The sequence below is a fragment of the Drosophila santomea genome, chromosome 3L (genome assembly GCF_016746245.2).
Source record: "Drosophila santomea strain STO CAGO 1482 chromosome 3L, Prin_Dsan_1.1, whole genome shotgun sequence".
In the NCBI taxonomy this organism is placed as follows: Eukaryota; Metazoa; Arthropoda; class Insecta; order Diptera; family Drosophilidae; genus Drosophila; species Drosophila santomea.
In genome coordinates this window covers 22,730,606-22,740,151 of record NC_053018.2, presented here as the reverse complement: position 1 = coordinate 22,740,151, position 9,546 = coordinate 22,730,606, and the positions used below count along the sequence as shown (strand labels likewise).

At 40.0% G+C, this 9,546-nt stretch overlaps 1 long non-coding RNA gene across 1 annotated transcript; it reads right to left on the bottom strand.

The window, feature by feature from the left end:
- Positions 1-6,715: 6,715 nt before the first annotated feature.
- LOC120448914 lies at positions 6,716-7,374 on the bottom strand. Its single transcript, XR_005616160.1, has 3 exons — positions 7,158-7,374; positions 6,820-6,977; positions 6,716-6,753 (listed from the first exon to the last, which is right to left on the bottom strand). It is a non-coding gene; the product is annotated as an uncharacterized LOC120448914 (long non-coding RNA).
- Positions 7,375-9,546: the final 2,172 nt, after the last annotated feature.

Genomic DNA, 9,546 nt, shown 5'->3' with positions numbered 1-9,546 from the left:
ATCAAGTCAATTTTCTACGTTGACTGCAAACCACAACGGCAAGATTTGCAGACAGGCCAATGACATAGCCAAGAAACTGCATGAAACTTTTGCTGTCATGTTTCCTTGTCCTCCATTCAGCCTCAGTCCTGTTTTGGTCGGATCAGACCAGACGGCGACTCCGACCTTTGCTGCCACATTTTCGTTCCTTCGGCACTCGATTTTTATTCAATTTCTGCTGGTGCTCCTCGATTCCAGCTCAATAAGCTGGAGCCAAGCCCGCCGGATTAGAGTCCTGGGAGCTTCTGCGCTGGGAATTGGGGAGTCCTTGAAGCAAATTATTATTCATTGCAGTGGGAGTTTACATAAATTACGCATCAGGCGGCATCCTGGCCAATGGTCAAATTGATTCCCTTTAAAAGGACTTTTCTTTCTGCCATAGAGTAAAACAAGAATTTCATTCTGCGTTTGACATCTCTGTTGGCAGCTCTCCTTAGCCTGGAAACCTGTCAGTTATTCAGTTAGCAGTTACCAGTTAGCAGCTAGCAGCTAGCAGTCAGCATTTTGCCACTGCTCAGCAGGTGCTGAGGTGCCAGGCGTTTGGGTCAGAGACAGGAGCTGCTGTCAACTTCGGGGAAAGGGTACTGCTGGTCAGCCACTCGCAGTCTTCAGAGTCCCAAGTGTTGTGTCTGACAATTGCCTCCGGTTGACTTTTTCACCTGGCCCCGGAATTGTTTCATAGTGTACGTTGCAGACGAGACTGCAAGAAATAGGAAAATCCGGAAGCACTGTTGCTGCTTACTTTTCCCAAGAAAATTGCAGTCCCGCAGCATTAACTTACAATAACGCTGCGGGTGAGAGAATAAAGAACGATTTAAACGAAATCCGTAAAGTGTGTCAATGTCGACGTGCGTTCGGTTGACAACTTGTTTGACATAATTCAATACGCAGTTGGCATCGCGTCCCTTCTTGACAGCAATTAAAAACGCATTTCCATCGTAATGCGATGCGATATCGGGGAACACGGGTGCCACACGGAAGAGAGGTCTCGCAATTTGAGCTGCTCAACGCGCTTCCGAAGGGCTTAAAGTAATATACCGACAAGAGAGCCTGGCAGACAGCCAAGGATGAAGTTCCCCTTGCCCTCACCCGGCCACCAAGGTTTAAAACAAATAATTGCAAATAAATGATGTTCATTGAAGGGAACAATGAGATGCATTGACACTGGCGCGCTCTGTCAGCTTCATCGCATCAGCATCAGCAGCCCACGCTGCCCTTAAATATGAAAATTAAAATTACAAAATGCACAAATTGCAGCGACGTGGAGCGAGGTGAAGTGCAGCGAAAATCATATTAATAAAAATAATGAGTTTGCCGCTTCCTCTTTGGCAGCGGCTCCTGCGGAAGCGGCTTGAAAACCCGATTAAAAATTGAGCAGCGAGCAAGGACGTTAAGTAGAAATGTCAATATGACAGCTGTCATCCGACCAAATGAGCACGCGAGCTGATGAGGGATTTCACTTGATGCCAAACGGCGGTGTATGAAATGCATACTGGTTTATTTGCTAATACTTTTCATTATGCCTTCGAGAAGGCTTCAAGCGATCACAGATGTGATGTGGCAATGGGAGTATAATAGTCTAAAGGATAAGCCATTAACACAAAACTGCCCATTCTTACTATTATTTACAAAATTCGGTAATTAGCAGAGCTTTGCTTTCAGCATTATGGTTTTCTGTACGCAGCACCAGAGAATTTCCTATGTCGGAGCTGGAAGCTTAATCTGTTATGGCAGGAATTCTGATGCCGGCCAATTCAGTTTGACTTATTGAGCGGAAAATGTTCAATTACTAGAGTTTTAAGTCCGCAACAGCACAGATTCAGGCAGCGAGAAAGGAGAGAGCAATTTAAATTAAACATAAATACAAGTTGGGTTAAGCGGGAGCTCAAATGAACATAGCGGGTGGAAATCGCAAGTCCCTGGAGGCCCGCCCTTCCGATGACACTCCTTGCGACACGCCCCGTAAACTTTATGGCAGTCAATAAATTACTTGGGACAAAAGCAAATTATTTTTTAATTTCAGCTAAGCACGCGTGGAATCGCCTATCTATCTGGGACGTCGGCGAGGAACAATCGACGGACGTTTGACATTGATTAGTTTTCGTGGAATTTGTAATACATATTTTTCTAAGGTGGCAATCAGTTGCCCTTTTTGGTCCGCTGCAGCTCAGACGCCAGTCCATTAGGCGGCCACGCTTCATTTACTCATTTCGTGCAATTTCTTAATATCAATTTTCTTTTGATTTTCGGTCGTCGACTTGCCAGACACGCAATCCCCTACACTGCCCCAAGGAATCTCCCACACGCACACCCGAGTCCTGCGACTGCTGCTCCGTTGTCCTGTTCTGACAGCGAGTAATTCGTTGTCGTTTGTGCTGGTCCCAACTTCCGCAGCTGACTTTTGTTGACTCCTCAGTTGTGGCAGCACGTGAGGTCTCTTGCGCTACTTTTGGACTTTTCAAGGTGCTGCTTGGCAGTGCCCGGTGTCATTAGCAGCATTTCTAGTATCGAATGGGGTATCCTTTAACATATTTAAATATAAAAACTGGCAATACCAAAACATTAATTTGGACCAAATAAGATAATTTAATATACGTGTAATAGAAATTCGTTTTAATATTATAATTACTAACGTATCTAAACCTGCGTCACTCATAGTATTTGCATGCCTCTTGCTTCTTACCATCTCCAACTAAAAGCGGCAATCAGTCTGGGAATCAAATGACCGAAAATCGAATATCTGAAGGCCTCGGTAAGCACTTATGTAAGTGCTACACAAAGCGGAGCCAAACGCGAAAACCAGGGAGTAGGCCTCGGCCTCGCTGACTAACAGTGGGCCAAAGTGCAGCGGGTTATTCAAACTTTCAAAGCCTGACAAAATTCGTTCAGAACCGAAAAAATGTTAACTAGTTTAACGATCTATCATAAATAACATCATTTCATTAAAAATTACTGTTTTCGACACAAGAAAAGTATTTTTTGAATGACGCGATTTCATTAGTGTCGAGGCTCATCAATAGAAAATAATAATATTATATTTATAAGTGTAGTGCATTCGTTTAGAATGTGTTCTATTGATGCATCTGTGTTGTTGCAGAATTGGCTTTGGTTGGACGTTTGTTAGAGGAATTTGTTGGAATGGATCAATATGGTATGCCCAAGACGTAGTCCTATGAATTTCGATTGTTGGATTCACGGTAGTTTCGAGAACATTGAGGTCTTTGTGTAATCAGCGATACTAAAACCGTCAAAAGCGCAATATTCGACACGGGTCTTTTTTCCGAGAGGGCTCTGCTGACTAGAACCATTACGTATTGTGGACAGTCTGCAACCGATTTCCCATTTCTAAAGCCCATTTGTTTGTTGTGACAAACCACCATAGTCTTCAGCAACTATCTTATCTAGTTTTTTGGATATAGAGGGGTTAAGCGTTATGGGTCGGTAGGAATTAAGAGCTGACTTGTTTTTTTGTAGATGGGGATTACGGTACTAGTCTCGTACATGTTGGAATTCGGGATCTCAAGATACTATCGAAGAGGTATTTTACTCATATTTTGCAGTTATTTGAGGTGTGTTTTGTCATTGTGTAATTTTGTAATTGTCTAATTGAGTTCCAGGAACTCTGCTTTTTTATATGGCAAATCATATTCGTTAATCAATTTTTGCTTGTTGAATGTTATTTGAAAAGTTTTTATCCTCCGAGCGAGTATACAACGCTTGAAAACGGCGTTTGCTATTTTCTCCTGATCTCCTGATTTTTATATGGCAAATCATATTCGTTAATCAATTTTAGCTTGTTGAATGTTATTTGAAAAGTTTTTATCCTCCGAGCGAGTATACAACGCTTGAAAACGGCGTTTGCTATTTTCTCCTGATCTGTGACAAAAGAGTTTACATAGGGATCATGGATACAATTGAACGCTTTTGCATTATGTAAGCCACAAATTGTTTCACATTTTGTTGTGGGGGCAGATGCTGGAAATAAGTTTGTCTATTTTTTTTTTTATTTCCCTTCTGTACTGCGCGTTAATACGTTTGAAATTGATGCGTTTTTCAATGTTAATGTTCCTGTTAATTTTTCTCCAGACTTTGTTTTTACTCTTTTTTATTAAATGTAGTTTATTGTTCCACCAGAGAACGTTGAATGGTTTTTCAGGTGTTTGAGTTTGGGGATTGCTCTCTCTCACTTATCGCGGGAGGACTAACAACAAAATGTCAAACATCGAAGGGGTCTTTAAAGCTGTCCAATTGTTTTGGCAAAGCCCTTTCTTTTAAGCCTTCTTAGAGGCCTGACAGGGCGTAGGCTTCTTGCCAGCATGCTGTGGTGTCTTTTAAGCCGATCACTATATCTGCTTGTGTGCCTTGAGATCTGCTCTTCCACTGTGTGCAGATTCAGGTCCCGATGAAGGGTTGAGCCACGTACGTAGTATGGGCAGTTGGTGATGGCACGCATTGCACGATGTTGCAAGACCTCTATGCGTTTATAGTTGGATTTTGCAGCAATACCCCAGATCTGCACTCCATATAGCCAGATCGGGGCTATACAGTGGACGTAGACTGCCCTTTTGGCTCTAAGTGTCATGGTGCTTCTTTTATTGATCAACCATCGTAGTTGTTGCATTCTCTGGCCGCATCTCCGAGCCGTAGCTTTTAAGTGTGAGTTAGAGGTCAACCGTTTGTCGAGAGTAATCCCGAGGTATTTAGCCTGCAGAGGTTGTTCTGGGGTTACGCCATCAAATTGTATGGGTAGTGCGCGTCTAATGAGAGTCTTCTATGGGAAACAAGGATTGATGGTCTTATGGGGATTCACCTTTAGGTTCCATCTTTTGCACCATGCAGCCAAAGTATTGATATACTTTTGGAGCCCACGTGCTGCCTCAGTGGAAGAACTGGAGTTGTACAACAATGCGATATCGTCAGCGTAAGTGGCGAGTAGGGACTTCCCGGGAGCTTCCATATGGTGCATATTTGGGCAAGGCAAATCCGCAGTAAAAATTGAGTAGATCAGCGGGCCAAGGACGCTGCCCTGCGGGACTTCAGCTCTCATGTAGCAAGGGGTCAAGTAGGTGCTTCTGACCCTGACCATGACCTTCCTATCTTGCAGGTAAGACTTCAGAACCCCATAGTATGCTGCTGGAAGCAGCTTTTTTATTTTGCAGAGTAGGCCGATATGCCAGACTCTGTCAAATGCTTGCTGCATGTCAATGAATACAGCGTTGCAGTATTCCAAGTCGTCAAACGCCTGTAGAATGTGCTTAACCAATCTGTGAACCTGCTCCACAGTGCTGTGTACATGTCGAAATCCAAACTGGTGATCTGGGAGGATACGGCGCTCCTTAATAAAGTCACCTAGTCTGTTGGCAATCAGCCTTTCCCATATCTTGGATAGCGAAGACAAAAGACTTATGGGCCGATACGATTCCGGATCCACTTCAGGTTTCCCAGTTCTTGTGTATCATAAGAATTGCTGCCATTTTCCACTACTTTGGAAAGGACTGCACCCTAAATATGGCGTTAACTATTTTCGCCATGTATATAATAGCTCGGAGAGGTATCGCTTTTAGCGTGGCATTGCAGATATTGTCGATGCCAGGAGTCTTCTTTATTGGCATTGATTTAATGACTTCGACAATTTCCTTAACCCTGATTGGTTTGATAGGTAGCGACATTTGTAGGGGTATCTCTAGGCTGGCTCTCAATTCTGCTCCGTTGTAGCGAATTGGTAATGGTAGAACCTAGTCTCCAAATGATTTGCAAAGGAATTGGCCTGTTCCTCCTCATTTTTAGCAAGTTCACCTCCCGGACATCTAATGCGAACCTGTCTGAACGGTTGTCTCTTAAGGGATTTGGTGGACTTAAAGAGCCAGCTTTTGCTCAAAAAAGATACGTTGATCCTTATCTGGCTACTTACAAATATACATTACGCTTATATTTTACATACAAACTAATTAACAAGATTTTTTTAATCAGCTACTCAACTAAAGCGAATGCTTGCAGTAAGATAGTTAATTAGGCGCAAAATGGGTTCATTTCCCGTATAAACTATCCTGACAGTGATTTCATTAAATGGGGCCAAAGTGCGCAGACTTCTTACCAGAATATTGATATTAATTAACCCGAAATTATAAGACTATCAATGTTTCCGTTCCGTCATTAACAAATAGCAGCCCAGCAATCGAACGTAATCCTCCAATGATCTATACTATACTAATCAAAAAATTAACGCTCGATATCAAATCAAAAGAACGCATCGAAAGTACGTAAACTCGAATTTTTATCAAGACAAAAATTAAATTCAAGAACGAATAATTGAGACCAAATTATGAATTGAAACGAACGTTCTGGATCCAAGTACATAAATGTACTGCTTAAGTATGGAAATACTAAAATAAATAAAAATACTGACCCAAACTCGTCAATTTTAATATGTGCATTATAAATCACGTTAAGTTGTACACATTTAAAACTGAAGTATGAGTATTTTTATTTTCAGAGCAAACACTTTTGTTTTAAGAACGAATCATATTTATTGTTTATTTACACGAATTTAAAAGTTTTGTTATTCTTATTTTATATATAGTAAATGTATACATAAAAACTTCCATAACTTTTTTCTTAAAAATTAAATTGTTACACTTTTCTTAAAGTTCTTACAGCTAAACATATTTAACGAAACGCGCTGTCAAGCAAAATAACAAATAGATTCCTGGGCATCTATAAAAACGAAGAAAGACAAATATAACAATAAGTAAATAGAAATTTTGTTATTAGTTACATTACCTTCATTTATTGCCGACTGTGCTTCGGTAAGATGTTGCCTGCTGAGATGGTTTTTAATCTTCCTATCGTAAAAAGGAAACACTGCGCTTCAGGTCGTCCTATTTAAAAACCAATGCATGCTCATTCTCTGGGCGTATTTCGCAGAAGTCAATTTTTAACTGTAAATATTACACATTAATTTATAGATTTATTTCTTTTAGAAGTAACATTTGGCAACACAAAAGTTTTATACACATACATGCATACGCATATACATATGCGTGCATGCAAACACGTGCATAGGCCACCGACTTTTTATGTATGTATATTACATACTTTATTTAAAGATTTCTACTTACCCTGCACACCGTGCCCATTTTCACATTATTCTTCAATTATTTCACTTAATTCATTTTGTACTTGTTACTCCAGGAACTTTTTGACACTAAATGAGCGACGTGTTGCAATCGATTATCGAAAAAACATATGTTTCTTCAACAACACAGAAATGTAATCGATATAAACAAGTGTAAGAAGTCGAATGGCTGAAGATTTTTCGATCGCATAAATTTTAGTTTAAACTTCTTATATTTTTTGTGTATATTCTTTTAAAATTGGCCGCATAAAATGATCAAGGAATATACATAAATGAGAAAAGATAAACCTTTGTTTTCCATTAGTATTAATAATATCGCTTTTGAAATGTGTAATTCGAGGACAACTAGTACTTATTCCAAGAACGGTTGTCTTAAAAATTTTAAGTACGACACAGTACATTTTTAAGAACGTTCGTTCTCAAATTATTCGTTCTTCAGTTTTCTGAGTGTACCGAGACAGCATTGGATGAGATATGGAGGACGCGGATCAGAGAAATGCAGGGAAATCAGAGTACTCAGATAGACGCTAGTACGCATCTCTAAACTGAGCGGTATTGTGCATAACAAACACAAACATTACATACGCCTTCAGAAGAATATAATTCAAATGCGCAGAAAACTGGGATTTCCTATCAAAAAGAACTCCCATGTCAAAAATCTTACATAACAAAGACAGTTTCATTCTTTATGAAGTAAGAAGAAGCAATTGTTGACAAACATTTGCTTTATGAAGCAACATTGCATTTATTAATCTTTAAAGTCAGTTCATTTTCCAACTTTGCTTACTTGCTTCTCTGTTGGTGTTTGTGGCGACTGGAATTTCAGTAGACATTTTTCCTGTTAGTAGTTCGAATTTTTTCCAATTTCCTAATTTCGTAATAAATCTAGGTGTATAATTGTGTACTTAAAGTTCATGTGAACAAAATACAAGGTCGATTTGGATGAATGAATTGTGTGTTGAAAAGTGTGTTGGGTTCCCATTGTTCAGAATCACATAATTACTGTTTAGCAAAAATATACCTAGAATATTTTCTATTTTATAATTTTTTGGTTATCCTCATAGCGGATTCCAGCTGTGATTAACGATTGGACGCTTGAGGCTGGGAACATTGTTTCTAGGTCTCCTTGCGAGAAATTTTTGTTTGATTATTTTTTTTTTTGATTCGACTTTGAAAGTGTTTCCAGTATGGATTATTATACCCGTTACTCGTAGGGTAAAAGGGTATACTAGATTCGTTGAAAAATATGTAACAGGCAGAAGGAAGCGTTTCCGATCATATAAAGTACATTTATATATTCTTGATCAGGATCAATAGTCGAGTCGATCTGGTCATGACCCTCTGGCTGTCCGTATGAACATCGAGATCTCAGAAGCTATAAAAGCCACGCCCATTTCTACGGCCACAAACCTCCCAAATCTGCCACGCCCAAGCTTTTAAAAAATGTTTTGATTTTTTTTTCATTTTGTTATTAGTCTTGTAAAAATTAATTTTATTGAGGTGTTTTGCAATTTCCATCGATATGACAGGAATATGTTAACATTTCTCGTTCGCATTCACTTTACATGAGTAACGGGTATGTGATAGTCCGTGAACTCGACCACAGATTATTACTGGTATAAATATACTTTGAAAGGCTTTCTTCTCTTCATTCCTTTCGTTTGTAACGAAAAAAAAGTTTGGAAATCTTTTTACAACAAAAATGTTAACATATTTGGGCCATATACAAATTTTTTACTTTAAACTTCAACTAAACCTGATTACACTTTGCCTTACCTACACTTTTTCCCACTGTACTGCTCAGCGATGTTAATACAATTAAAAATACCCAATTTCGCCTCAGCTCGGCAGAGTCCCTGAGTTACTGACGGATATCCAAGGGCCTTTGTTTCTGTTGTCGTGAGTGTGTTTGCTGATGGCAGGCAGCATAGTTGTGTCAGGATGTGGCATCTTGCCACCGATGCCGTGATGCCATTAGTCGTAAGTGGCGCTTTCCTTCTGATTTTGGTGGCATTTGACTTTATTAACCAAAACTACTCGGAGGCTTCTTGGCCCAGGTGGCTGGGATTGGGATAGCCTGTATAGGGTGTGGGGACCTGTCTACCTGGCAGCATCGAAATGGGTCAATATGTGTGCGCTCCACTTGGGGGCTCATGTAATATGTATTCAGTTGGCCGCAGTCGAGTGACATCCTTGGAGATGTCGTAGAAATGAGTGAAGAAGAGGTCCTTGTTTGTATTTAGGGGTGTTTGCATTCGGCTTATGCACGCGAAACCCGTAGGTTTAAGTCTGGTTGTGACAGGGCGAAACACTGCGGCAGTACCTGTTCAATCATTTATTTGGGCTTTGTTTATTTATTTTACTAATGGAAT